Source organism: Hypanus sabinus, chromosome 5 (genome assembly GCF_030144855.1).
Source record: "Hypanus sabinus isolate sHypSab1 chromosome 5, sHypSab1.hap1, whole genome shotgun sequence".
In the NCBI taxonomy this organism is placed as follows: Eukaryota; Metazoa; Chordata; class Chondrichthyes; order Myliobatiformes; family Dasyatidae; genus Hypanus; species Hypanus sabinus.
The window spans coordinates 89353115-89379903 of NC_082710.1; positions in this window are offsets into that span (position 1 = coordinate 89353115).

Consider the following 26789-nt stretch of genomic DNA (forward strand, 5'->3'; position numbering starts at 1 on the left):
AGGGGCACGGTGATGAGTGTGCAATGGGAGAATGTACAGAATAAAGAGTGGCTTGGTGATGAGTGTTCAATGGAGGAATGTACAAAATAAAGAGTGGCTCGCTGATGAGTGTGCAATGGAGGAATATACACCTTAAAGAGTGGCTCGGTTATGAGTTTGCAATGGGGGAATATACAGAATAAAGAGAGGGTCAGTGATGAGTGTGCAATGGAGGGATGTACAGAATAAAGAGTGACTCGGTGATGAGTGTGCAATGGGAGAATATACAGAATAAAGAGATGTTCGGAGATGAGTGTGCAATGGAGGGATCTACAGAATAAAGTGTGGATCGGTGATGAGTGTGCAATGGAGGAGTGTACTTAATAAAGATTGGCTCAATGATGAGTGTGCAATGGTGTAATGTACAGAATAAAGAGGGGCACGGTGATGAGTGTGCAAAGGGGGAATATACAGAATAAAGAGATACTCGGAGATGAGTGTGCAATGGAGGGATGTACAGAATAAAGAGTGACTCGGTGATGAGTCTGCAATGGGGTAATGTACAGAATAAAGAGTGGCTCGGTGATGAGTTTGCAATGGAGGAGTGTACAGAATAAATATGGGCTCAATGATGAGTGTGCAATGGGGTAATGTCCAGAATAAAGAGTTGCTCGATGATGAATTTGCAATGGAGGAATGTGCAGAATAAAGAGTGGCTCGGTGATGAGTGTGCAATGGGGTAATGTACAGAATAAAGAGTGGCTTGGTGATGATTGTCCAATGGGGGAATATACAGAATAAAGAGTTGCTTGGTGATGAGTGTGCAATGGAGGAATATACAGAACAAAGAGTGTCATGTTGATGAGTGTGCAATGGGAGAATGTTCAGAATAAAGAGTGGGAAGGTGATGAGTGTGCAATGGAGGAGTGTTAAGAATAAAGAGTGGGACGGTGATGAGTCTGCAATGGAGGAGTGTTAAGAATAAAGTGTGGCTCGGTGATGAGTGTGCAATGGAGGAGTGTACAGTATAAAGAGTGGCTCAATGATGAGTGTGCAATGGTGTAATGTACAGAATAAGAGGGGCACGGTGATGAATGTGCAATGGGAGAATATACAGAATAAAGAGATCCTCGGAGATGAGTGTGCAATGGAGGGATGTACAGAATATAGATTGGCTCGGTAATGAGTGTGCAATGGGGTAATGTACAGAATAAAGAGTGGCTAGGTGATGAGTGTGAAATGGGGTAATGTACAGAATAAAAGTGGCTCGGTGATGAATGTGCAGTGGGGTAATGTACAGAATAAAGAGTGGATCGGTGATGAATGTGCAATGGAGGAATATACAGAATAAAGAGAGGGTCGGTGATGGGTGTGCAATGGTGTAATGTACAGAATAAAGAGGGGCACGGTGATGAGTGTGCAAAGGGGGAATATACAGAATAAAGAGATACTCGGAGATGAGTGTGCAATGGAGGGATGTACAGAATAAAGAGTGGCTTGGTGATGAGTGTTCAATGGAGGAATGTACAAAATAAAGAATGGCTCGCTGATGAGTGTGCAATGGAGGAATATACACCTTAAAGAGTGGCTCGGTTATGAGTTTGCAATGGGGGAATATACAGAATAAAGAGAGGGTCAGTGATGAGTGTGCAATGGAGGGATGTACAGAATAAAGAGTGACTCGGTGATGAGTGTGCAATGGGAGAATATACAGAATAAAGAGATGTTCGGAGATGAGTGTGCAATGGAGGGATCTACAGAATAAAGTGTGGATCGGTGATGAGTGTGCAATGGAGGAGTGTACTTAATAAAGATTGGCTCAATGATGAGTGTGCAATGGTGTAATGTACAGAATAAAGAGGGGCACGGTGATGAGTGTGCAAAGGGGGAATATACAGAATAAAGAGATACTCGGAGATGAGTGTGCAATGGAGGGATGTACAGAATAAAGAGTGACTCGGTGATGAGTCTGCAATGGGGTAATGTACAGAATAAAGAGTGGCTCGGTGATGAGTTTGCAATGGAGGAGTGTACAGAATAAATATGGGATCAATGATGAGTGTGCAATGGGGTAATGTCCAGAATAAAGAGTTGCTCGATGATGAATTTGCAATGGAGGAATGTGCAGAATAAAGAGTGGCTCGGTGATGAGTGTGCAATGGGGTAATGTACAGAATAAAGAGTGGCTTGGTGATGATTGTCCAATGGGGGAATATACAGAATAAAGAGTTGCTTGGTGATGAGTGTGCAATGGAGGAATATACAGAACAAAGAGTGTCATGTTGATGAGTGTGCAATGGGAGAATGTTCAGAATAAAGAGTGGGAAGGTGATGAGTGTGCAATGGAGGAGTGTTAAGAATAAAGAGTGGCTCGGTGACGAGTCTGCAATGGGAGAATGTACAGAATAAAGAGTGACTCGGTGATGAGTGTTCAATGGGGGAATGTACAAAATAATGAGTGGCTCGCTGATGAGTGTGCAATGGGGTAATGTACAGAATAAAGAGTGGTTCGTTGATGAGTGTGCAATGGGAGAATGTACAGAATAAATTGTGGCTCGGTGATGAGTTTGCAATGGAGGAGTCTACAGAATAAAGTGTGGCTCGGTGATGAGTCTGCAATGGAGGAGTGTACAGAATAAATATTGGCTCAATGATGAGTGTGCAATGGTGTAATGTACAGAATAGAGGGGCATGGTGATGAGTGTGCAATGGGAGAATATACAGAATAAAGAGATACTCGGAGGTGAGTGTGCAATTGAGGGATCTACAGAATAAAGAGTGGCTCGGTGATGAGTGTGCAATGGTGTAATATACAGAATAAAATGGGGCATGGTGATGAGTGTGCAATGGGAGAATATACAGAATAAAGAGATACTTGGAGATGAGTGTGCAATGGAGGGATGTACAGAATAAAGAGTGACTCGGTGATGAGTCTGCAATGGGGTAATGTACAGAATAAAGAGTGGCTCGGTGATGAGTTTGCAATGGAGGAGTGTACAGAATAAATATGGGCTCAATGATGAGTGTGCAATGGTGTAATGTACAGAATAAAGTGTGGATCGTTGATGAATGTACAATGGAGGAATATACACCTTAAAGAGTGGCTCGGTTATGTGTTTGCAATGGGGGAATATACAGAATAAAGAGAGGGTTGGTGATGAGTGTGCAATGGAGGAGTGTACAGAATATAGATTGGCTCAATGATGAGTGTGCAATGGTGTAATGTACAGAATAAAGAGGGGCATGGTGATGAGTGTGCAATGGGAGAATATACAGAATAAAGAGGTACTCGGTGGTGAGTGAGCAATGGAGGGATCTACAGAATAAAGAGTGGCTCGCTGATGAGTGTGCAATGGGGTAATGTACAGAATAAAGAGTGACTCGGTGATGAGTCTGCAATGGGAGAATGTACAGAACAAAAAGTGGATCGGTGATGAGAGTGCAATGGGGGAATGTACGGAATAAAATGTGGCTCGGTGATGAGTGTGCAATGGGGTAATGAACAGAATAAAGACAGGCTCGGTGATGAGTGTGCAAGGGGGCATTGTACAAAATAAAGAGTGGCTAGGTGATGAGTGTGAAATGGGGTAATGTACAGAATAAAGAGTGGCTCGGTGATGAGTGTGCAATGGGGTAATGTACAGAATAAAGTGTGGCTCGGTGATGAGTCTGCAATGGAGGAGTGTACAGAATAAATATTGGCTCAATGATGAGTGTGCAATGGTGTAATGTACAGAATAGAGGGGCATGGTGATGAGTGTGCAATGGGAGAATATACAGAATCAAGAGATACTCGGAGGTGAGTGTGCAATGGAGGGATCTACAGAATAAAGAGTGGCTCGGTAATGAGTGTGCAATGGGGTAATGTACAGAATGAAGAGTGACTCGGTGATGAGTCTGCAATGGGAGAATGTACAGAACAAAAAGTGGATCGGTGATGAGAGTGCAATGGGGGAATGTACGGAATAAAATGTGGCTCGGTGATGAGTGTGCAATGGGGTAATGAACAGAATAAAGACAGGCTCGGTGATGAGTGTGCAATGGGGCATTGTACAAAATAAAGAGTGGCTAGGTGATGAGTGTGAAATGGGGTAATGTACAGAATAAAGAGTGGCTCGGTGATGAGTGTGCAATGGGTTAATGTACAGAATAAAGTGTGGCTCGGTGATGAGTCTGCAGTGGAGGAGTGTACAGAATAAATATTGGCTCAATGATGAGTGTGCAATGGTGTAATGTACAGAATAGAGGGGCATGGTGATGAGTGTGCAATGGGAGAATATACAGAATCAAGAGATACTCGGAGGTGAGTGTGCAATGGAGGGATCTACAGAATAAAGAGTGGCTCGGTGATGAGTGTGCAAAGGGGTAATGTACAGAATAAAGAGTGGCTCGTTGATGGGTGTGCAATGGGAGAATGTACAGAATAAAAAGTGGCACGGTGATGAGTGTGCAATGGGGTAATATACAGAATAAAATGAGGCTCGGTAATGAGTGTGCAATGGGGTAATGAACAGAATAAAGACAGGCTCGGTGATGAGTGTGCAATGGGGCATTGTACAGAATAAAGAGTGGCTAGGTGATGAGTGTGCAATGGAGGGATGTACAGAATAAAGAGTGACTCGGTGATGAGTCTGCAATGGGGTAATGTACAGAATAAAGAGTGGCTTGGTGATGAGTGTGCAATGGAGGAATATACAGAACAAAGAGTGTCATGTTGATGAGTGTGCAATGGGAGAATGTTCAGAATAAAGAGTGGGAAGGTGATGAGTGTGCAATGGAGGAGTGTACAGAATAAATATGGGCTCAATGATGACTGTGCAATGGTGTAATGTACAGAATAAAGAGTGGATCGTTGATGAATGTGCAATGGAGGAATATACACCTTAAAGAGTGGCTCGGTTATGTGTTTGCAATGGGGGAATATACAGAATAAAGAGAGGTGTAGGTGATGAGTGTGCAATGGAGGAGTGCACAGAATAAAGATTGGCTCAATGATGAGTGTGCAATGGTGTAATGTACAGAATAGAGAGGGGCATGGTGATGAGTGTGCAATGGGTGAATATACAGAATAAAGAGATGGTGGTGAGTGTGCAATGGAGGATCTACAGAATAAAGAGTGACTCTGTGATGAGTGAGCAATGGGGTAATGTACAGAATAAAGAGTGGATCGGTGATGAATGTGCAATGGAGGAATATACACCTTAAAGAGTGGCTCGGTTATGAGTTTGCAATTTTGGAATATACAGAATAAAGAGAGGGTTGGTGATGAGTGTGCAATGGAGGAGTGTACAGAGTAAAGATTGGCTCAATGATGAGTGTTCAATGGTGTAATGTACAGAATAAAGAGGGGCACGGTGATGAGTGTGCAATGGGAGAATGTACAGAATAAAGAGTGGCTTGGTGATGAGTGTTCAATGGAGGAATGTACAAAATAAAGAGTGGCTCGCTGATGAGTGTGCAATGGAGGAATATACACCTTAAAGAGTGGCTCGGTTATGAGTTTGCAATGGGGGAATATACAGAATAAAGAGAGGGTCAGTGATGAGTGTGCAATGGAGGGATGTACAGAATAAAGAGTGACTCGGTGATGAGTGTGCAATGGGAGAATATACAGAATAAAGAGATGTTCGGAGATGAGTGTGCAATGGAGGGATCTACAGAATAAAGTGTGGATCGGTGATGAGTGTGCAATGGAGGAGTGTACTTAATAAAGATTGGCTCAATGATGAGTGTGCAATGGTGTAATGTACAGAATAAAGAGGGGCACGGTGATGAGTGTGCAAAGGGGGAATATACAGAATAAAGAGATACTCGGAGATGAGTGTGCAATGGAGGGATGTACAGAATAAAGAGTGACTCGGTGATGAGTCTGCAATGGGGTAATGTACAGAATAAAGAGTGGCTCGGTGATGAGTTTGCAATGGAGGAGTGTACAGAATAAATATGAACTCAATGATGAGTGTGCAATGGGGTAATGTCCAGAATAAAGAGTTGCTCGATGATGAATTTGCAATGGAGAAATGTGCAGAATAAAGAGTGGCTCGGTGATGAGTGTGCAATGGGGTAATGTACAGAATAAAGTGTGGCTTGGTGATGATTGTCCAATGGGGGAATATACAGAATAAAGAGTTGCTTGGTGATGAGTGTGCAATGGAGGAATATACAGAACAAAGAGTGTCATGTTGATGAGTGTGCAATGGGAGAATGTTCAGAATAAAGAGTGGGAAGGTGATGAGTGTGCAATGGAGGAGTGTTAAGAATAAAGTGTGGCTCGGTGATGAGTGTGCAATGGAGGAGTGTACAGTATAAAGAGTGGCTCAATGATGAGTGTGCAATGGTGTAATGTACAGAATAAGAGGGGCACGGTGATGAATGTGCAATGGGAGAATATACAGAATAAAGAGATCCTCGGAGATGAGTGTGCAATGGAGGGATGAACAGAATAAAGATTGGCTCGGAAATGAGTGTGCAATGGGGTAATGTACAGAATAAAGAGTGGCTAGGTGATGAGTGTGAAATGGGGTAATGTACAGAATAAAAGTGGCTCGGTGATGAATGTGCAGTGGGGTAATGTACAGAATAAAGAGTGGATCGGTGATGAATGTGCAATGGAGGAATATACAGAATAAAGAGAGGGTCGGTGATGGGTGTGCAATGGTGTAATGTACAGAATAAAGAGGGGCACGGTGATGAGTGTGCAAAGGGGGAATATACAGAATAAAGAGATACTCGGAGATGTGTGTGCAATGGAGGGATGTACAGAATAAAGAGTGGCTTGGTGATGAGTGTTCAATGGAGGAATGTACAAAATAAAGAGTGGCTCGCTGATGAGTGTGCAATGGAGGAATATACACCTTAAAGAGTGGCTCGGTTATGAGTTTGCAATGGGGGAATATACAGAATAAAGAGAGGGTCAGTGATGAGTGTGCAATGGAGGGATGTACAGAATAAAGAGTGACTCGGTGATGAGTGTGCAATGGAGGAGTGTACTTAATAAAGATTGGCTCAATGATGAGTGTGCAATGGTGTAATGTACAGAATAAAGAGGGGCACGGTGATGAGTGTGCAAAGGGGGAATATACAGAATAAAGAGATACTCGGAGATGAGTGTGCAATGGAGGGATGTACAGAATAAAGAGTGACTCGGTGATGAGTCTGCAATGGGGTAATGTACAGAATAAAGAGTGGCTCGGTGATGAGTTTGCAATGGAGGAGTGTACAGAATAAATATGAACTCAATGATGAGTGTGCAATGGGGTAATGTCCAGAATAAAGAGTTGCTCGATGATGAATTTGCAATGGAGAAATGTGCAGAATAAAGAGTGGCTCGGTGATGAGTGTGCAATGGGGTAATGTACAGAATAAAGTGTGGCTTGGTGATGATTGTCCAATGGGGGAATATACAGAATAAAGAGTTGCTTGGTGATGAGTGTGCAATGGAGGAATATACAGAACAAAGAGTGTCATGTTGATGAGTGTGCAATGGGAGAATGTTCAGAATAAAGAGTGGGAAGGTGATGAGTGTGCAATGGAGGAGTGTTAAGAATAAAGTGTGGCTCGGTGATGAGTGTGCAATGGAGGAGTGTACAGTATAAAGAGTGGCTCAATGATGAGTGTGCAATGGTGTAATGTACAGAATAAGAGGGGCACGGTGATGAATGTGCAATGGGAGAATATACAGAATAAAGAGATCCTCGGAGATGAGTGTGCAATGGAGGGATGAACAGAATAAAGATTGGCTCGGAAATGAGTGTGCAATGGGGTAATGTACAGAATAAAGAGTGGCTAGGTGATGAGTGTGAAATGGGGTAATGTACAGAATAAAAGTGGCTCGGTGATGAATGTGCAGTGGGGTAATGTACAGAATAAAGAGTGGATCGGTGATGAATGTGCAATGGAGGAATATACAGAATAAAGAGAGGGTCGGTGATGGGTGTGCAGTGGTGTAATGTACAGAATAAAGAGGGGCACGGTGATGAGTGTGCAAAGGGGGAATATACAGAATAAAGAGATACTCGGAGATGAGTGTGCAATGGAGGGATGTACAGAATAAAGAGTGGCTTGGTGATGAGTGTTCAATGGAGGAATGTACAAAATAAAGAGTGGCTCGCTGATGAGTGTGCAATGGAGGAATATACACCTTAAAGAGTGGCTCGGTTATGAGTTTGCAATGGGGGAATATACAGAATAAAGAGAGGGTCAGTGATGAGTGTGCAATGGAGGGATGTACAGAATAAAGAGTGACTCGGTGATGAGTGTGCAATGGGAGAATATACAGAATAAAGAGATGTTCGGAGATGAGTGTGCAATGGAGGGATCTACAGAATAAAGTGTGGATCGGTGATGAGTGTGCAATGGAGGAGTGTACTTAATAAAGATTGGCTCAATGATGAGTGTGCAATGGTGTAATGTACAGAATAAAGAGGGGCACGGTGATGAGTGTGCAAAGGGGGAATATACAGAATAAAGAGATACTCGGAGATGAGTGTGCAATGGAGGGATGTACAGAATAAAGAGTGACTCGGTGATGAGTCTGCAATGGGGTAATGTACAGAATAAAGAGTGGCTCGGTGATGAGTTTGCAATGGAGGAGTGTACAGAATAAATATGGGATCAATGATGAGTGTGCAATGGGGTAATGTCCAGAATAAAGAGTTGCTTGATGATGAATTTGCAATGGAGGAATGTGCAGAATAAAGAGTGGCTCGGTGATGAGTGTGCAATGGGGTAATGTACAGAATAAAGAGTGGCTTGGTGATGATTGTCCAATGGGGGAATATACAGAATAAAGAGTTGCTTGGTTATGAGTGTGCAATGGAGGAATATACAGAACAAAGAGTGTCATGTTGATGAGTGTGCAATGGGAGAATGTTCAGAATAAAGAGTGGGAAGGTGATGAGTGTGCAATGGAGGAGTGTTAAGAATAAAGAGTGGGACGGTGATGAGTCTGCAATGGAGGAGTGTTAAGAATAAAGTGTGGCTCGGTGATGAGTGTGCAATGGAGGAGTGTACAGTATAAAGAGTGGCTCAATGATGAGTGTGCAATGGTGTAATGTACAGAATAAGAGGGGCACGGTGATGAATGTGCAATGGGAGAATATACAGAATAAAGAGATCCTCGGAGATGAGTGTGCAATGGAGGGATGTACAGAATAAAGATTGGCTCGGTAATGAGTGTGCAATGGGGTAATGTACAGAATAAAGAGTGGCTAGGTGATGAGTGTGAAATGGGGTAATGTACAGAATAAAAGTGGCTCGGTGATGAATGTGCAGTGGGGTAATGTACAGAATAAAGAGTTGCTCGATGATGAATTTGCAATGGAGGAATGTGCAGAATAAAGAGTGGCTCGGTGATGAGTGTGCAATGGGGTAATGTACAGAATAAAGAGTGGCTTGGTGATGATTGTCCAATGGGGGAATATACAGAATAAAGAGTTGCTTGGTGATGAGTGTGCAATGGAGGAATATACAGAACAAAGAGTGTCATGTTGATGAGTGTGCAATGGGAGAATGTTCAGAATAAAGAGTGGGAAGGTGATGAGTGTGCAATGGAGGAGTGTTAAGAATAAAGAGTGGGACGGTGATGAGTCTGCAATGGAGGAGTGTTAAGAATAAAGTGTGGCTCGGTGATGAGTGTGCAATGGAGGAGTGTACAGTATAAAGAGTGGCTCAATGATGAGTGTGCAATGGTGTAATGTACAGAATAAGAGGGGCACGGTGATGAATGTGCAATGGGAGAATATACAGAATAAAGAGATCCTCGGAGATGAGTGTGCAATGGAGGGATGAACAGAATAAAGATTGGCTCGGTAATGAGTGTGCAATGGGGTAATGTACAGAATAAAGAGTGGCTAGGTGATGAGTGTGAAATGGGGTAATGTACAGAATAAAAGTGGCTCGGTGATGAATGTGCAGTGGGGTAATGTACAGAATAAAGAGTGGATCGGTGATGAATGTGCAATGGAGGAATATACAGAATAAAGAGAGGGTCGGTGATGGGTGTGCAATGGTGTAATGTACAGAATAAAGAGGGGCACGGTGATGAGTGTGCAAAGGGGGAATATACAGAATAAAGAGATACTCGGAGATGAGTGTGCAATGGAGGGATGTACAGAATAAAGAGTGGCTTGGTGATGAGTGTTCAATGGAGGAATGTACAAAATAAAGAGTGGCTCGCTGATGAGTGTGCAATGGAGGAATATACACCTTAAAGAGTGGCTCGGTGATGAGTTTGCAATGGAGGAGTGTACAGAATAAATATGGGATCAATGATGAGTGTGCAATGGGGTAATGTCCAGAATAAAGAGTTGCTCGATGATGAATTTGCAATGGAGGAATGTGCAGAATAAAGAGTGGCTCGGTGATGAGTGTGCAATGGGGTAATGTACAGAATAAAGAGTGGCTTGGTGATGATTGTCCAATGGGGGAATATACAGAATAAAGAGTTGCTTGGTGATGAGTGTGCAATGGAGGAATATACAGAACAAAGAGTGTCATGTTGATGAGTGTGCAATGGGAGAATGTTCAGAATAAAGAGTGGGAAGGTGATGAGTGTGCAATGGAGGAGTGTTAAGAATAAAGAGTGGGACGGTGATGAGTCTGCAATGGAGGAGTGTTAAGAATAAAGTGTGGCTCGGTGATGAGTGTGCAATGGAGGAGTGTACAGTATAAAGAGTGGCTCAATGATGAGTGTGCAATGGGGTAATGTCCAGAATAAAGAGTTGCTCGATGATGAATTTGCAATGGAGGAATGTGCAGAATAAAGAGTGGCTCGGTGATGAGTGTGCAATGGGGTAATGTACAGAATAAAGAGTGGCTTGGTGATGATTGTCCAATGGGGGAATATACAGAATAAAGAGTTGCTTGGTGATGAGTGTGCAATGGAGGAATATACAGAACAAAGAGTGTCATGTTGATGAGTGTGCAATGGGAGAATGTTCAGAATAAAGAGTGGGAAGGTGATGAGTGTGCAATGGAGGAGTGTTAAGAATAAAGAGTGGGACGGTGATGAGTCTGCAATGGAGGAGTGTTAAGAATAAAGTGTGGCTCGGTGATGAGTGTGCAATGGAGGAGTGTACAGTATAAAGAGTGGCTCAATGATGAGTGTGCAATGGTGTAATGTACAGAATAAGAGGGGCACGGTGATGAATGTGCAATGGGAGAATATACAGAATAAAGAGATCCTCGGAGATGAGTGTGCAATGGAGGGATGAACAGAATAAAGATTGGCTCGGTAATGAGTGTGCAATGGGGTAATGTACAGAATAAAGAGTGGCTAGGTGATGAGTGTGAAATGGGGTAATGTACAGAATAAAAGTGGCTCGGTGATGAATGTGCAGTGGGGAAATGTACAGAATAAAGAGTGGATCGGTGATGAATGTGCAATGGAGGAATATACAGAATAAAGAGAGGGTCGGTGATGGGTGTGCAATGGTGTAATGTACAGAATAAAGAGGGGCACGGTGATGAGTGTGCAAAGGGGGAATATACAGAATAAAGAGATACTCGGAGATGAGAGTGCAATGGAGGGATGTACAGAATAAAGAGTGGCTTGGTGATGAGTGTTCAATGGAGGAATGTACAAAATAAAGAGTGGCTCGCTGATGAGTGTGCAATGGAGGAATATACACCTTAAAGAGTGGCTCGGTTATGAGTTTGCAATGGGGGAATATACAGAATAAAGAGAGGGTCAGTGATGAGTGTGCAATGGAGGGATGTACAGAATAAAGAGTGACTCGGTGATGAGTGTGCAATGGGAGAATATACAGAATAAAGAGATGTTCGGAGATGAGTGTGCAATGGAGGGATCTACAGAATAAAGTGTGGATCGGTGATGAGTGTGCAATGGAGGAGTGTACTTAATAAAGATTGGCTCAATGATGAGTGTGCAATGGTGTAATGTACAGAATAAAGAGGGGCACGGTGATGAGTGTGCAAAGGGGGAATATACAGAATAAAGAGATACTCGGAGATGAGTGTGCAATGGAGGGATGTACAGAATAAAGAGTGACTCGGTGATGAGTCTGCAATGGGGTAATGTACAGAATAAAGAGTGGCTCGGTGATGAGTTTGCAATGGAGGAGTGTACAGAATAAATATGGGATCAATGATGAGTGTGCAATGGGGTAATGTCCAGAATAAAGAGTTGCTTGATGATGAATTTGCAATGGAGGAATGTGCAGAATAAAGAGTGGCTCGGTGATGAGTGTGCAATGGGGTAATGTACAGAATAAAGAGTGGCTTGGTGATGATTGTCCAATGGGGGAATATACAGAATAAAGAGTTGCTTGGTGATGAGTGTGCAATGGAGGAATATACAGAACAAAGAGTGTCATGTTGATGAGTGTGCAATGGGAGAATGTTCAGAATAAAGAGTGGGAAGGTGATGAGTGTGCAATGGAGGAGTGTTAAGAATAAAGAGTGGGACGGTGATGAGTCTGCAATGGAGGAGTGTTAAGAATAAAGTGTGGCTCGGTGATGAGTGTGCAATGGAGGAGTGTACAGTATAAAGAGTGGCTCAATGATGAGTGTGCAATGGTGTAATGTACAGAATAAGAGGGGCACGGTGATGAATGTGCAATGGGAGAATATACAGAATAAAGAGATCCTCGGAGATGAGTGTGCAATGGAGGGATGTACAGAATAAAGATTGGCTCGGTAATGAGTGTGCAATGGGGTAATGTACAGAATAAAGAGTGGCTAGGTGATGAGTGTGAAATGGGGTAATGTACAGAATAAAAGTGGCTCGGTGATGAATGTGCAGTGGGGTAATGTACAGAATAAAGAGTGGATCGGTGATGAATGTGCAATGGAGGAATATACAGAATAAAGAGAGGGTCGGTGATGGGTGTGCAATGGTGTAATGTACAGAATAAAGAGGGGCACGGTGATGAGTGTGCAAAGGGGGAATATACAGAATAAAGAGATACTCGGAGATGAGTGTGCAATGGAGGGATGTACAGAATAAAGAGTGACTCGGTGATGAGTGTGCAATGGGGTAATGTACAGAATAAAGAGTGGCTCGGTGACGAGTCTGCAATGGGAGAATGTACAGAATAAAGAGTGACTCGGTGATGAGTGTTCAATGGGGGAATGTACAAAATAATGAGTGGCTCGCTGATGAGTGTGCAATGGGGTAATGTACAGAATAAATTGTGGCTCGGTGATGAGTTTGCAATGGAGGAGTCTACAGAATAAAGTGTGGCTCGGTGATGAGTCTGCAATGGAGGAGTGTACAGAATAAATATTGGCTCAATGATGAGTGTGCAATGGTGTAATGTACAGAATAGAGGGGCATGGTGATGAGTGTGCAATGGGAGAATATACAGAATAAAGAGATACTCGGAGGTGAGTGTGCAATTGAGGGATCTACAGAATAAAGAGTGGCTCGGTGATGAGTGTGCAATGGTGTAATATACAGAATAAAATGGGGCATGGTGATGAGTGTGCAATGGGAGAATATACAGAATAAAGAGATACTTGGAGATGAGTGTGCAATGGAGGGATGTACAGAATAAAGAGTGACTCGGTGATGAGTCTGCAATGGGGTAATGTACAGAATAAAGAGTGGCTCGGTGATGAGTTTGCAATGGAGGAGTGTACAGAATAAATATGGGCTCAATGATGAGTGTGCAATGGTGTAATGTACAGAATAAAGTGTGGATCGTTGATGAATGTACAATGGAGGAATATACACCTTAAAGAGTGGCTCGGTTATGTGTTTGCAATGGGGGAATATACAGAATAAAGAGAGGGTTGGTGATGAGTGTGCAATGGAGGAGTGTTAAGAATAAAGAGTGGGACGGTGATGAGTCTGCAATGGAGGAGTGTTAAGAATAAAGTGTGGCTCGGTGATGAGTGTGCAATGGAGGAGTGTACAGTATAAAGAGTGGCTCAATGATGAGTGTGCAATGGGGTAATGTCCAGAATAAAGAGTTGCTCGATGATGAATTTGCAATGGAGGAATGTGCAGAATAAAGAGTGGCTCGGTGATGAGTGTGCAATGGGGTAATGTACAGAATAAAGAGTGGCTTGGTGATGATTGTCCAATGGGGGAATATACAGAATAAAGAGTTGCTTGGTGATGAGTGTGCAATGGAGGAATATACAGAACAAAGAGTGTCATGTTGATGAGTGTGCAATGGGAGAATGTTCAGAATAAAGAGTGGGAAGGTGATGAGTGTGCAATGGAGGAGTGTTAAGAATAAAGAGTGGGACGGTGATGAGTCTGCAATGGAGGAGTGTTAAGAATAAAGTGTGGCTCGGTGATGAGTGTGCAATGGAGGAGTGTACAGTATAAAGAGTGGCTCAATGATGAGTGTGCAATGGTGTAATGTACAGAATAAGAGGGGCACGGTGATGAATGTGCAATGGGAGAATATACAGAATAAAGAGATCCTCGGAGATGAGTGTGCAATGGAGGGATGAACAGAATAAAGATTGGCTCGGTAATGAGTGTGCAATGGGGTAATGTACAGAATAAAGAGTGGCTAGGTGATGAGTGTGAAATGGGGTAATGTACAGAATAAAAGTGGCTCGGTGATGAATGTGCAGTGGGGAAATGTACAGAATAAAGAGTGGATCGGTGATGAATGTGCAATGGAGGAATATACAGAATAAAGAGAGGGTCGGTGATGGGTGTGCAATGGTGTAATGTACAGAATAAAGAGGGGCACGGTGATGAGTGTGCAAAGGGGGAATATACAGAATAATGAGATACTCGGAGATGAGAGTGCAATGGAGGGATGTACAGAATAAAGAGTGGCTTGGTGATGAGTGTTCAATGGAGGAATGTACAAAATAAAGAGTGGCTCGCTGATGAGTGTGCAATGGAGGAATATACACCTTAAAGAGTGGCTCGGTTATGAGTTTGCAATGGGGGAATATACAGAATAAAGAGAGGGTCAGTGATGAGTGTGCAATGGAGGGATGTACAGAATAAAGAGTGACTCGGTGATGAGTGTGCAATGGGAGAATATACAGAATAAAGAGATGTTCGGAGATGAGTGTGCAATGGAGGGATCTACAGAATAAAGTGTGGATCGGTGATGAGTGTGCAATGGAGGAGTGTACTTAATAAAGATTGGCTCAATGATGAGTGTGCAATGGTGTAATGTACAGAATAAAGAGGGGCACGGTGATGAGTGTGCAAAGGGGGAATATACAGAATAAAGAGATACTCGGAGATGAGTGTGCAATGGAGGGATGTACAGAATAAAGAGTGACTCGGTGATGAGTCTGCAATGGGGTAATGTACAGAATAAAGAGTGGCTCGGTGATGAGTTTGCAATGGAGGAGTGTACAGAATAAATATGGGATCAATGATGAGTGTGCAATGGGGTAATGTCCAGAATAAAGAGTTGCTTGATGATGAATTTGCAATGGAGGAATGTGCAGAATAAAGAGTGGCTCGGTGATGAGTGTGCAATGGGGTAATGTACAGAATAAAGAGTGGCTTGGTGATGATTGTCCAATGGGGGAATATACAGAATAAAGAGTTGCTTGGTGATGAGTGTGCAATGGAGGAATATACAGAACAAAGAGTGTCATGTTGATGAGTGTGCAATGGGAGAATGTTCAGAATAAAGAGTGGGAAGGTGATGAGTGTGCAATGGAGGAGTGTTAAGAATAAAGAGTGGGACGGTGATGAGTCTGCAATGGAGGAGTGTTAAGAATAAAGTGTGGCTCGGTGATGAGTGTGCAATGGAGGAGTGTACAGTATAAAGAGTGGCTCAATGATGAGTGTGCAATGGTGTAATGTACAGAATAAGAGGGGCACGGTGATGAATGTGCAATGGGAGAATATACAGAATAAAGAGATCCTCGGAGATGAGTGTGCAATGGAGGGATGTACAGAATAAAGATTGGCTCGGTAATGAGTGTGCAATGGGGTAATGTACAGAATAAAGAGTGGCTAGGTGATGAGTGTGAAATGGGGTAATGTACAGAATAAAAGTGGCTCGGTGATGAATGTGCAGTGGGGTAATGTACAGAATAAAGAGTGGATCGGTGATGAATGTGCAATGGAGGAATATACAGAATAAAGAGAGGGTCGGTGATGGGTGTGCAATGGTGTAATGTACAGAATAAAGAGGGGCACGGTGATGAGTGTGCAAAGGGGGAATATACAGAATAAAGAGATACTCGGAGATGAGTGTGCAATGGAGGGATGTACAGAATAAAGAGTGACTCGGTGATGAGTGTGCAATGGGGTAATGTACAGAATAAAGAGTGGCTCGGTGACGAGTCTGCAATGGGAGAATGTACAGAATAAAGAGTGACTCGGTGATGAGTGTTCAATGGGGGAATGTACAAAATAATGAGTGGCTCGCTGATGAGTGTGCAATGGGGTAATGTACAGAATAAATTGTGGCTCGGTGATGAGTTTGCAATGGAGGAGTCTACAGAATAAAGTGTGGCTCGGTGATGAGTCTGCAATGGAGGAGTGTACAGAATAAATATTGGCTCAATGATGAGTGTGCAATGGTGTAATGTACAGAATAGAGGGGCATGGTGATGAGTGTGCAATGGGAGAATATACAGAATAAAGAGATACTCGGAGGTGAGTGTGCAATTGAGGGATCTACAGAATAAAGAGTGGCTCGGTGATGAGTGTGCAATGGTGTAATATACAGAATAAAATGGGGCATGGTGATGAGTGTGCAATGGGAGAATATACAGAATAAAGAGATACTTGGAGATGAGTGTGCAATGGAGGGATGTACAGAATAAAGAGTGACTCGGTGATGAGTCTGCAATGGGGTAATGTACAGAATAAAGAGTGGCTCGGTGATGAGTTTGCAATGGAGGAGTGTACAGAATAAATATGGGCTCAATGATGAGTGTGCAAAGGTGTAATGTACAGAATAAAGTGTGGATCGTTGATGAATGTACAATGGAGGAATATACACCTTAAAGAGTGGCTCGGTTATGTGTTTGCAATGGGGGAATATACAGAATAAAGAGAGGGTTGGTGATGAGTGTGCAATGGAGGAGTGTACAGAATATAGATTGGCTCAATGATGAGTGTGCAATGGTGTAATGTACAGAATAAAGAGGGGCATGGTGATGAGTGTGCAATGGGAGAATATACAGAATAAAGAGGTACTCGGTGGTGAGTGAGCAATGGAGGGATCTACAGAATAAAGAGTGGCTCGCTGATGAGTGTGCAATGGGGTAATGTACAGAATAAAGAGTGACTCGGTGATGAGTCTGCAATGGGAGAATGTACAGAACAAAAAGTGGATCGGTGATGAGAGTGCAATGGGGGAATGTACGGAATAAAATGTGGCTCGGTGATGAGTGTGCAATGGGGTAATGAACAGAATAAAGACAGGCTCGGTGATGAGTGTGCAATGGGGCATTGTACAAAATAAAGAGTGGCTAGGTGATGAGTGTGAAATGGGGTAATGTACAGAATAAAGAGTGGCTCGGTGATGAGTGTGCAATGGGGTAATGTACAGAATAAAGTGTGGCTCGGTGATGAGTCTGCAATGGAGGAGTGTACAGAATAAATATTGGCTCAATGATGAGTGTGCAATGGTGTAATGTACAGAATAGAGGGGCATGGTGATGAGTGTGCAATGGGAGAATATACAGAATCAAGAGATACTCGGAGGTGAGTGTGCAATGGAGGGATCTACAGAATAAAGAGTGGCTCGGTAATGAGTGTGCAATGGGGTAATGTACAGAATGAAGAGTGACTCGGTGATGAGTCTGCAATGGGAGAATGTACAGAACAAAAAGTGGATCGGTGATGAGAGTGCAATGGGGGAATGTACGGAATAAAATGTGGCTCGGTGATGAGTGTGCAATGGGGTAATGAACAGAATAAAGACAGGCTCGGTGATGAGTGTGCAATGGGGCATTGTACAAAATAAAGAGTGGCTAGGTGATGAGTGTGAAATGGGGTAATGTACAGAATAAAGAGTGGCTCGGTGATGAGTGTGCAATGGGTTAATGTACAGAATAAAGTGTGGCTCGGTGATGAGTCTGCAGTGGAGGAGTGTACAGAATAAATATTGGCTCAATGATGAGTGTGCAATGGTGTAATGTACAGAATAGAGGGGCATGGTGATGAGTGTGCAATGGGAGAATATACAGAATCAAGAGATACTCGGAGGTGAGTGTGCAATGGAGGGATCTACAGAATAAAGAGTGGCTCGGTGATGAGTGTGCAAAGGGGTAATGTACAGAATAAAGAGTGGCTCGTTGATGGGTGTGCAATGGGAGAATGTACAGAATAAAAAGTGGCACGGTGATGAGTGTGCAATGCGGTAATATACAGAATAAAATGAGGCTCGGTAATGAGTGTGCAATGGGGTAATGAACAGAATAAAGACAGGCTCGGTGATGAGTGTGCAATGGGGCATTGTACAGAATAAAGAGTGGCTAGGTGATGAGTGTGAAATGGGGTAATGTACAGAATAAAGAGTGGCTCGGTGATGAGTGTGCAATGGGGTAATGTACAAAATAAAGAGTGGATCGGTGATGAATGTGCAATGGAGGAATATACACCTTAAAGAGTGGCTCGGTTATGAGTTTGCAATGGGGGAATATACAGAATAAAGAGAGGGTCGGTGATGAGTGTGCAATGGAGGAGTGTACAGAATAAAGATTGGCTCAATGATGAGTGTGCAATGGTGTAATGTACAGAATAAAGAGGGGCATGATGATGAGTGGGCAATGGGAGAATATACAGAATAAAGAGATACCCGGAGATGACTGTGCAATGGAGGGATGTACAGAATAATGAGTGACTCGGTGATGAGTGTGCAATGGGGTAATGTACAGAATAAAGAATGGCTCGGTGATGAGTGTTCAATGGGGGAATGTACAAAATAATGAGTGGCTCGCTGATGAGTGTGCAATGGGGTAATGTCCAGAATAAAGAGTTGCTCGATGATGAATTTGCAATGGAGGAATGTGCAGAATAAAGAGTGGCTCGGTGATGAGTGTGCAATGGGGTAATGTACAGAATAAAGAGTGGTTCGGTGATGAGTGTGCAATGGGAGAATGTACAGAATAAATTGTGGCTCGGTGATGAGTTTGCAATGGAGGAGTCTACAGAATAAATATTGGCTCAATGATGAGTGTGCAATGGTGTAATGTACAGAATAGAGGGGTATGGTGATGAGTGTGCAATGGGAGAATATACAGAATAAAGAGATACTCGGAGGTGAGTGTGCAATGGAGGGATCTACAGAATAAAGAGTGGCTCAGTGATGAGTGTGCAATGGTGTAATATACAGAATAAAGAGGGGCACGGTGATGAGTGTGCAATGGGAGAATATACAGAATAAAGAGATACTTGGAGATGAGTGTGCAATGGAGGGATGTACAGAATAAAGAGTGACTTGGTGATGAGTCTGCAATGGGGTAATGTACAGAATAAAGAGTGGCTCGGTGATGAGTTTGCAATGGAGGAGTGTACAGAATAAATATGGGCTCAATGATGAGTGTGCAATGGTGTAATGTACAGAATAAAGAGTGGATCGTTCATGAATGTGCAATGGAGGAATATACACCTTAAAGAGTGGCTCGGTTATGTGTTTGCAATGGGGGAATATACAGAATAAAGAGAGGTGTAGGTGATGAGTGTGCAATGGAGGAGTGTACAGAATAAAGATTGGCTCAATGATGAGTGTGCAATGGTGTAATGTACAGAATAGAGAGGGGCATGGTGATGAGTGTGCAATGGGAGAATATACAGAATAAAGAGATGGTGATGATTGTCCAATGGGGGAATATACAGAATAAAGAGTGGCTTGGTGATGAGTGTGCAATGGAGGAATATACAGAACAAAGAGTGTCATGTTGATGAGTGTGCAATGGGAGAATGTTCAGAATAAAGAGTGGGACGGTGATGAGTGTGCAATGGAGGAGTGTTAAGAATAAAGTGTGGCTCGGTGATGAGTGTGCAATGGAGGAGCGTACAGTATAAAGAGTGGCTCAATGATGAGTGTGCAATGGTGTAATGTACAGAATAAAGAGGGGCACGGTGATGAATGTGCAATCGGAGAATATACAGAATAAAGAGATCCTCGGAGATGAGTGTGCAATGGAGGGATGTACAGAATAAAGAGTGGCTCGGTAATGAGTGTGCAATGGGGTAATGTACAGAATAAAGAGTGGCTCGCTGATGAGTGTGCAATGGGGTAATGTACAGAATAAAGAGAGGCTCGCTGATCAGTGTGCAAAGGGGTAATGTACAGAATAAAGAGTGGCTCGTTGATCGGTGTGCAATGGGAGAATGTACAGAATAAAAAGTGGCACGGTGATGAGTGTGCAATGGGGTAATGTACAGAATAAAATGAGGCACGGTAATGAGTGTTCAATGGGGTAATGAACAGAATAAAGACAGGCTCGGTGAAGAGTGTGCAATGGGGCATTGTACAGAATAAAGAGTGGTTAGGTGATGAGTGTGAAATGGGGTAATGTACAGAATAAAGAGTGGCTCAGTGATGAGTGTGCCATGGGGAAATGGTCAGAATAAAGAGTGGATCGGTGATGAATGTGCAATGGAGGAATATACACCTTAAAGAGTGGCGCGGTTATGAGTTTGCAATGGGGGAATATTCAGAATAAAGAGAGGGTCGGTGATGAGTGTGCAATGGAAGAATGTACAGAATAAAGTGTGGCTCGGTGATGAGTTTGCAATGGAGGAGTCTACAGAATAAAGTGTGGCTCGGTGATGAGTCTGCAATGGAGGAGTGTACAGAATAAGTATTGGCTCAATGATGAGTGTGCAATGGTGTAATGTACAGAATAGAGGAGCATGGTGATGAGTGTGCAATGGGAGAATATACAGCATAAAGAGATACTCGGAGGTGAGTGTGCAATGGAAGGATCTATAGAATAAAGAGTGGCCCGGTGATGAGTGTGCAATGGGTTAATGTACAGAATAAAGAGTAACTCGGTGATGAGTCTGCAATGGGAGAATGTACGGAATAAAAAGTGGATCGGTGATCAGTGTGCAATGGGGGAATGTACAGAATAAAATGTGGCTCGGTGATGAGTGTGCAATGGGGTAATGAACAGAATAAAGACAGGCTCGGTGATGAGTGTGCAAAGGGAGAATATACCGAATAAAGAGATACTCGGAGATGAGTGTGCAATGGAGCGATGTACACAATAAAGAGTGACTCGGTGATGAGTGTAATGGGGTAATGTACAGAATAAAGAGTGGCTCGGTGACGAGTCTGCAATGGGAGAATGTACAGAATAAAGAGTGGCTCGGTGATGAGTGTTCAATGGGGGAATGTACAAAATAATGAGTGGCTCGCTGATGAGTGTGCAATGGGAGAATGTACAGAATAAAGTGTGGCTCGGTGATGAGTTTGCAATGGAGGAGTCTACAGAATAAAGTGTGGCTCGGTGATGAGTCTGCAATGGAGGAGTGTACAGAATAATTATTGGCTCAATGATGAGTGTGCAATGGTGTAATGTACAGAATAGAGGGGCATGGTGATGAGTGTGCAGTGGGAGAATATACAGAATCAAGAGATACTCGGAGGTGAGTGTGCAATGGAGGGATCTACAGAATAAAGAGTGGCTCGGTGATGAGTGTGCAATTGGGTAATGTACAGAATAAAGAGTGGCTCGGTGACGAGTCTGCAATGGGAGAATGTACAGAATAAAAAGTGGATCGGTGATGAGTGTGCAACCGGGGGAATGTACAGAATAAAATGTGGCTCGGTGATGAGTGTGCAATGGAGGAGTGTACAGTATAAAGAGTGGCTCAATGGTGAATGTGCAATGGTGTAATGTACAGAATAAAGAGGGGCACGGTGATGAATGTGCAATTGGGTAATATACAGAATAAACAGTGGCTTGGTGATGAGTGTGCAATGGAGGGATGTACAGAATAAAGAGTGGCTCGGTAATAAGTGTGCAATGGGGTAATGTACAGAATAAAGAGTGGCTCGCTGATGAGTGTGCAATGGGGTAATGTACAGAATAAAGAGTGGCTCGTTGATGGGTGTGCAATGGGAGAATGTACAGAATAAAAAGTGGCACGGTGATGAGTGTGCAATGGAGGAGTCTACAGAATAATATGAGGCTCGGTAATGAGTGTGCAATGGGGTAATGAACAGAATAAAGACAGGCTCGGTGATGAGTGTGCAATGGGGCATTGTACAGAATAAAGAGTGGCTAGGTGATGAGTGTGAAATGGGGTAATGTACAGAATAAAGAGTGGCTCGGTGATGAGTGTGCAATGGGGTAATGTACAGAATAAAGAGTGGATCGGTGATGAATGTGCAATGGAGGAATATACACCTTAAAGAGTGGCTCGGTTATGAGTTTGCAATGGGGGAATATACAGAATAAAGAGAGGGTCGGTGATGAGGGTGCAATGGAGGAGTGTACAGAATAAAGATTGGCTCAATGATGAGTGTGCAATGGTGTAATGTACAGAATAAAGAGGGGCATGGTGATGAGTGGGCAATGGGAGAATATACAGAATAAAGAGATCCTCGGAGATGACTGTGCAATGGAGGGATGTACAGAATAAAGAGTGACTCGGTGATGAGTGTGCAATGGGGTAATGTACAGAATAAAGAGTGGCTCGGTGATGAGTCTGCAATGGAGGAGTGTACAGAATAAATATGGGCTCAATGATGAGTGTGCAATGGTGTAAAGTACAGAATAAAGAGTGGATCGGTGATGAATGTGCAATGGAGGAATATACACCTTAAAGAGTGGCTCGGTTATGAGTTTGCAATGGGAGAATATACAGAATAAAGAGATGCTCGGAGATGAGTGTGCAATGGAGGAATATACAGAACAAAGAGTGTCATGGTGATGAGTGTGCAATGGGAGAATGTGCAGAATAAAGAGTGGGTCGTTGATGAGTGGGCAATGGAGGAGTGTTAAGAATAAAGTGTGGCTCGGTGATGAGTGTGCAATGGAGGAGTGTACAGAATAAAGATTGGCTCAATGATGAGTGTGCAATGGTGTAATGTACAGAATAAAAAGGGGCACGGTGATGAGTGTGCAATGGGAGAATATACAGAATAAAGAGATACTCGGAGGTGAGTGTGCAATGGAGGGATCTACAGAATAAAGAGTGGCTCGGTGATGAGTGTGCAATGGGGTAATGTACAGAATAAAGAGTGACTCGGTGATGAGTCTGCAATGGGAGAATGTACAAAACAAAAAGTGGATCGGTGATGAGTGTGCAATGGGGGAATGTACAGATTAAAATGTGGCTCGGTGATCAGTGTGCAATGGGGTAATGAACAGAATAAAGACAGGCTCGGTGATGAGTGTGCAATGGGGCATTGTACAGAATAAAGAGTGGCTAGGTGATGAGTGTGAAATGGGGTAATGTACAGAATAAAGAGTGGATCGGTGATGAATGTGCAATGGAGGAATATACACCTTAAAGAGGGTTATGAGTTTGCAATGGGGGAATATACAGAATAAAGAGAGGGTCGGTGATGAGTGTGCAATGGAGGAGTGTACAGAATAAAGATTGGCTCAATGATGAGTGTGCAATGGTGTAATGTACAGAATAAATAGGGGCACGGTGATGAGTGTGCAATGGGAAAATATAGAGAATAAAGAGATACTCGGAGATGAGTGTGCAATGGAGGGATGTACAGTATAAAGAGTGACTCGGTGATGAGTGTGCAATGGGGTAATGAACAGAATAAAGAGTGGCACGGTGACGAGTCTGCAATGGGAGAATGTACAGAATAAAGAGTGGCTCGGTGATGAGTGTTCAATGGGGGAATGTACAAAATAAAGAGTTGCTCGATGATGAATTTGCAATGGAGGAATGTGCAGAATAAAGAGTGGCTCGGTGATGAGTGTGCAATGGGAAAATATACAGAATAAAGAGATACTCGGAGATGAGTGTGCAATGGAGGGATGTACAGTATAAAGAGTGACTCGGTGATGAGTGTGCAATGGGGTAATGAACAGAATAAAGAGTGGCACGGTGACGAGTCTGCAATGGGAGAATGTACAGAATAAAGAGTGGCTCGCTGATGAGTGTGCAATGGGGTAATGTACAGAATAAAGAGTTGCTCGATGATGAATTTGCAATGGAGGAATGTGCAGAATAAAGAGTGGCTCGGTGATGAGTGTGCAATGGGGTAATGTACAGTATAAAGGGTGGTTCGGTGATGAGTGTGCAATAGGAGAATGTACAGAATAAAGTGTGGCTCGGTGATGAGTTTGCAATGGAGGAGTCTACAGAATAAAGTGTGGCACGGTGATGAGTCTGCAATGGAGGAGTGTACAGAATAAAGATTGGCTGAATGATGAGTGTTCAATGGTGTAATGTACAGAATAAGGAGGGGCATGGTGATGAGTGTGCAATGGGAGAATATACGGAATAAAGAGATACTCGGAGATGAGTGTGCAATGGAGCAATATACACCTTAAAGAGTGGCTCGGTTATGAGTTTGCAATTTGGGGATCTACAGAATAAAGAGTGGCTCGGTGATGAGTGTGCAATGGGGTAATGTACAGAATAAAGAGTGACTCGGTGATGAGTCTGCAATGGGAGAATGTACAGAATAAAAAGTGGCTCTGTGATGAGTGTGCAATGGGGTAATATACAGAATAAAGACAGGCTCGGTGATGAGTGTGCAATGGGGCATTGTACAGAATAAAGAGTGGCTCGGTGATGAGTGTTCAATGGGGGAATGCACAAAATAAAGAGTGGCTAGGTGATGAGTCTGAAATGGGGTAATGTACAGAATAAAGAGTGGCTCGGTGATGAGTGTGTAATGGGATAATGTACAGAATAAAGAGTGGATCGGTGATGAATGTGCAATGGAATATACACCTTAAAGAGTGGCTCGGTGATGAGTTTGCAATGGGGGAATATACAGAATAAAGAGTGGCTCGGTGATGAGTGTGCAATTGGGTAATGTGCAGAATAAAGAGTGGCTTGGTGATGATTGTCCAATGGGGGAATATACAGAATAAAGAGTGGCTTGGTGATGAGTGTGCAATGGAGGAATATACAGAACAAAGAGTGTCATGGTGATGAGTGTGCAATGGGAGAATGTGCAGAATAAAGAGTGGGTCGGTGATGAGTGTGCAATGGAGGAGTGTTAAGAATAAAGTGTGGCTCGGTGATGAGTGTGCAATGGAGGAGTGTACAGAATAAAGATTGGCTCAATGATGAGTGTGCAATGGTGTAATGTACAGAATAAAGAGGGGCATGGTGATGAGTGTGCAATGGGAGAATATACAGAATAAAGAGATACTCGGAGGTGAGTGTGCAATGGAGGGATCTACAGAATAAAGAGTGGCTCGGTGATGAGTGTGCAATGGGGTAATGTACAGAATAAAGAGTGACTCGGTGATGAGTCTGCAATGGGAGAATGTACAGAACAAAAAGTGGATCGGTGATGAGTGTGCAATGGGGGAATGTACAGATTAAAATGTGGCTCGGTGATCAGTGTGCAATGGGGTAATGAACAAAATAAAGACAGGCTCGGTGATGAGTGTGCAATGGGGTATTGTACAGAATAAAGAGTGGCTAGGTGATGAGTGTGAAATGGGGTAATGTACAGAATAAAGAGTGGCTCGGTGATGAGTGTGCAATGGGGTAATGTACAGAATAAAGAGTGGATCGGTGATGAGTGTGCAATGGAGGAGTGTACAGAATAAAGATTGGCTCAATGATGAGTGTGCAATGGTGTAATGTACAGAATAAATAGGGGCACGGTGATGGGTGTGCAATGGGAGAATATACAGAATAAAGAGATACTCGGAGATGAGTGACCAACGGAGTGATGTACAGTATAAAGAGTGACTCGGTGATGAGTGTGCAATGGGGTAATGTACAGAATAAAGAGTGGCTCGGTGACGAGTCTGCAATGGGAGAATTTACAGAATAAAGAGTGGCTCGGTGATGAGTGTTCAATGGGGGAATTTACAAAATAAAGAGTGGCTCGCTGATGAGTGTGCAATGGGATAATGTACAGAATAAAGAGTTGCTCGGTGATGAGTGTGCAATGGGAGAATGTACAGAATAAAAAGTGGCTCGGTGATGAGTGTGCAATGGGGTAATATACAGAATAAAGACAGGCTCGGTGATGAGTGTGCAATGGGGCATTCTACAGAATAAAGAGTGGCTAGGTGATGAGTGTGAAATGGGGTAATGTACAGAATAAAGAGTGGCTCGGTGATGAGTGTGCAATGGGGTAATGTACAGAGTAAAGAGTGGATCGGTGATGAATGTGCAATGGAGGAATATACACCTTAAAGAGTGGCTCAGTGATGAGTTTGCAATGGGGGAATATACAGAATAAAGAGTGGCTCGGTGATGAGTGTGCAATTGGGTAATGTGCAGAATAAAGAGTGGCTTGGTGATGATTGTCCAATGGGGGAATATACAGAATAAAGAGTGGCTTGGTGATGAGTGTGCAATGGAGGAATATACCGAACAAAGTGTGTCATGGTGATGAGTGTGCAATGTTGGAATGTACAGAATAAAGAGTGGGTCGGTGATGAGTGTGCAATGGAGGAGTGTTAAGAATAAAGTGTGGCTCGGTGATGAGTGTGCAATGGAGGAGTGTACAGAATAAAGAGGGGCATGGTGATGAGTGTGCAATGGGAGAATATACAGAATAAAGAGATACTCGGAGGTGAGTGTGCAATGGAGGGATCTACAGAATAAAGAGTGGCTCGGTGATGAGTGTGCAATGGGGTAATGTACAGAATAAAGAGTGACTCGGTGATGAGTCTGCAATGGGAGAATGTACAGAACAAAAAGTGGATCGGTGATGAGTGTGCAATGGGGGAATGTACAGATTAAAATGTGGCTCGGTGATCAGTGTGCAATG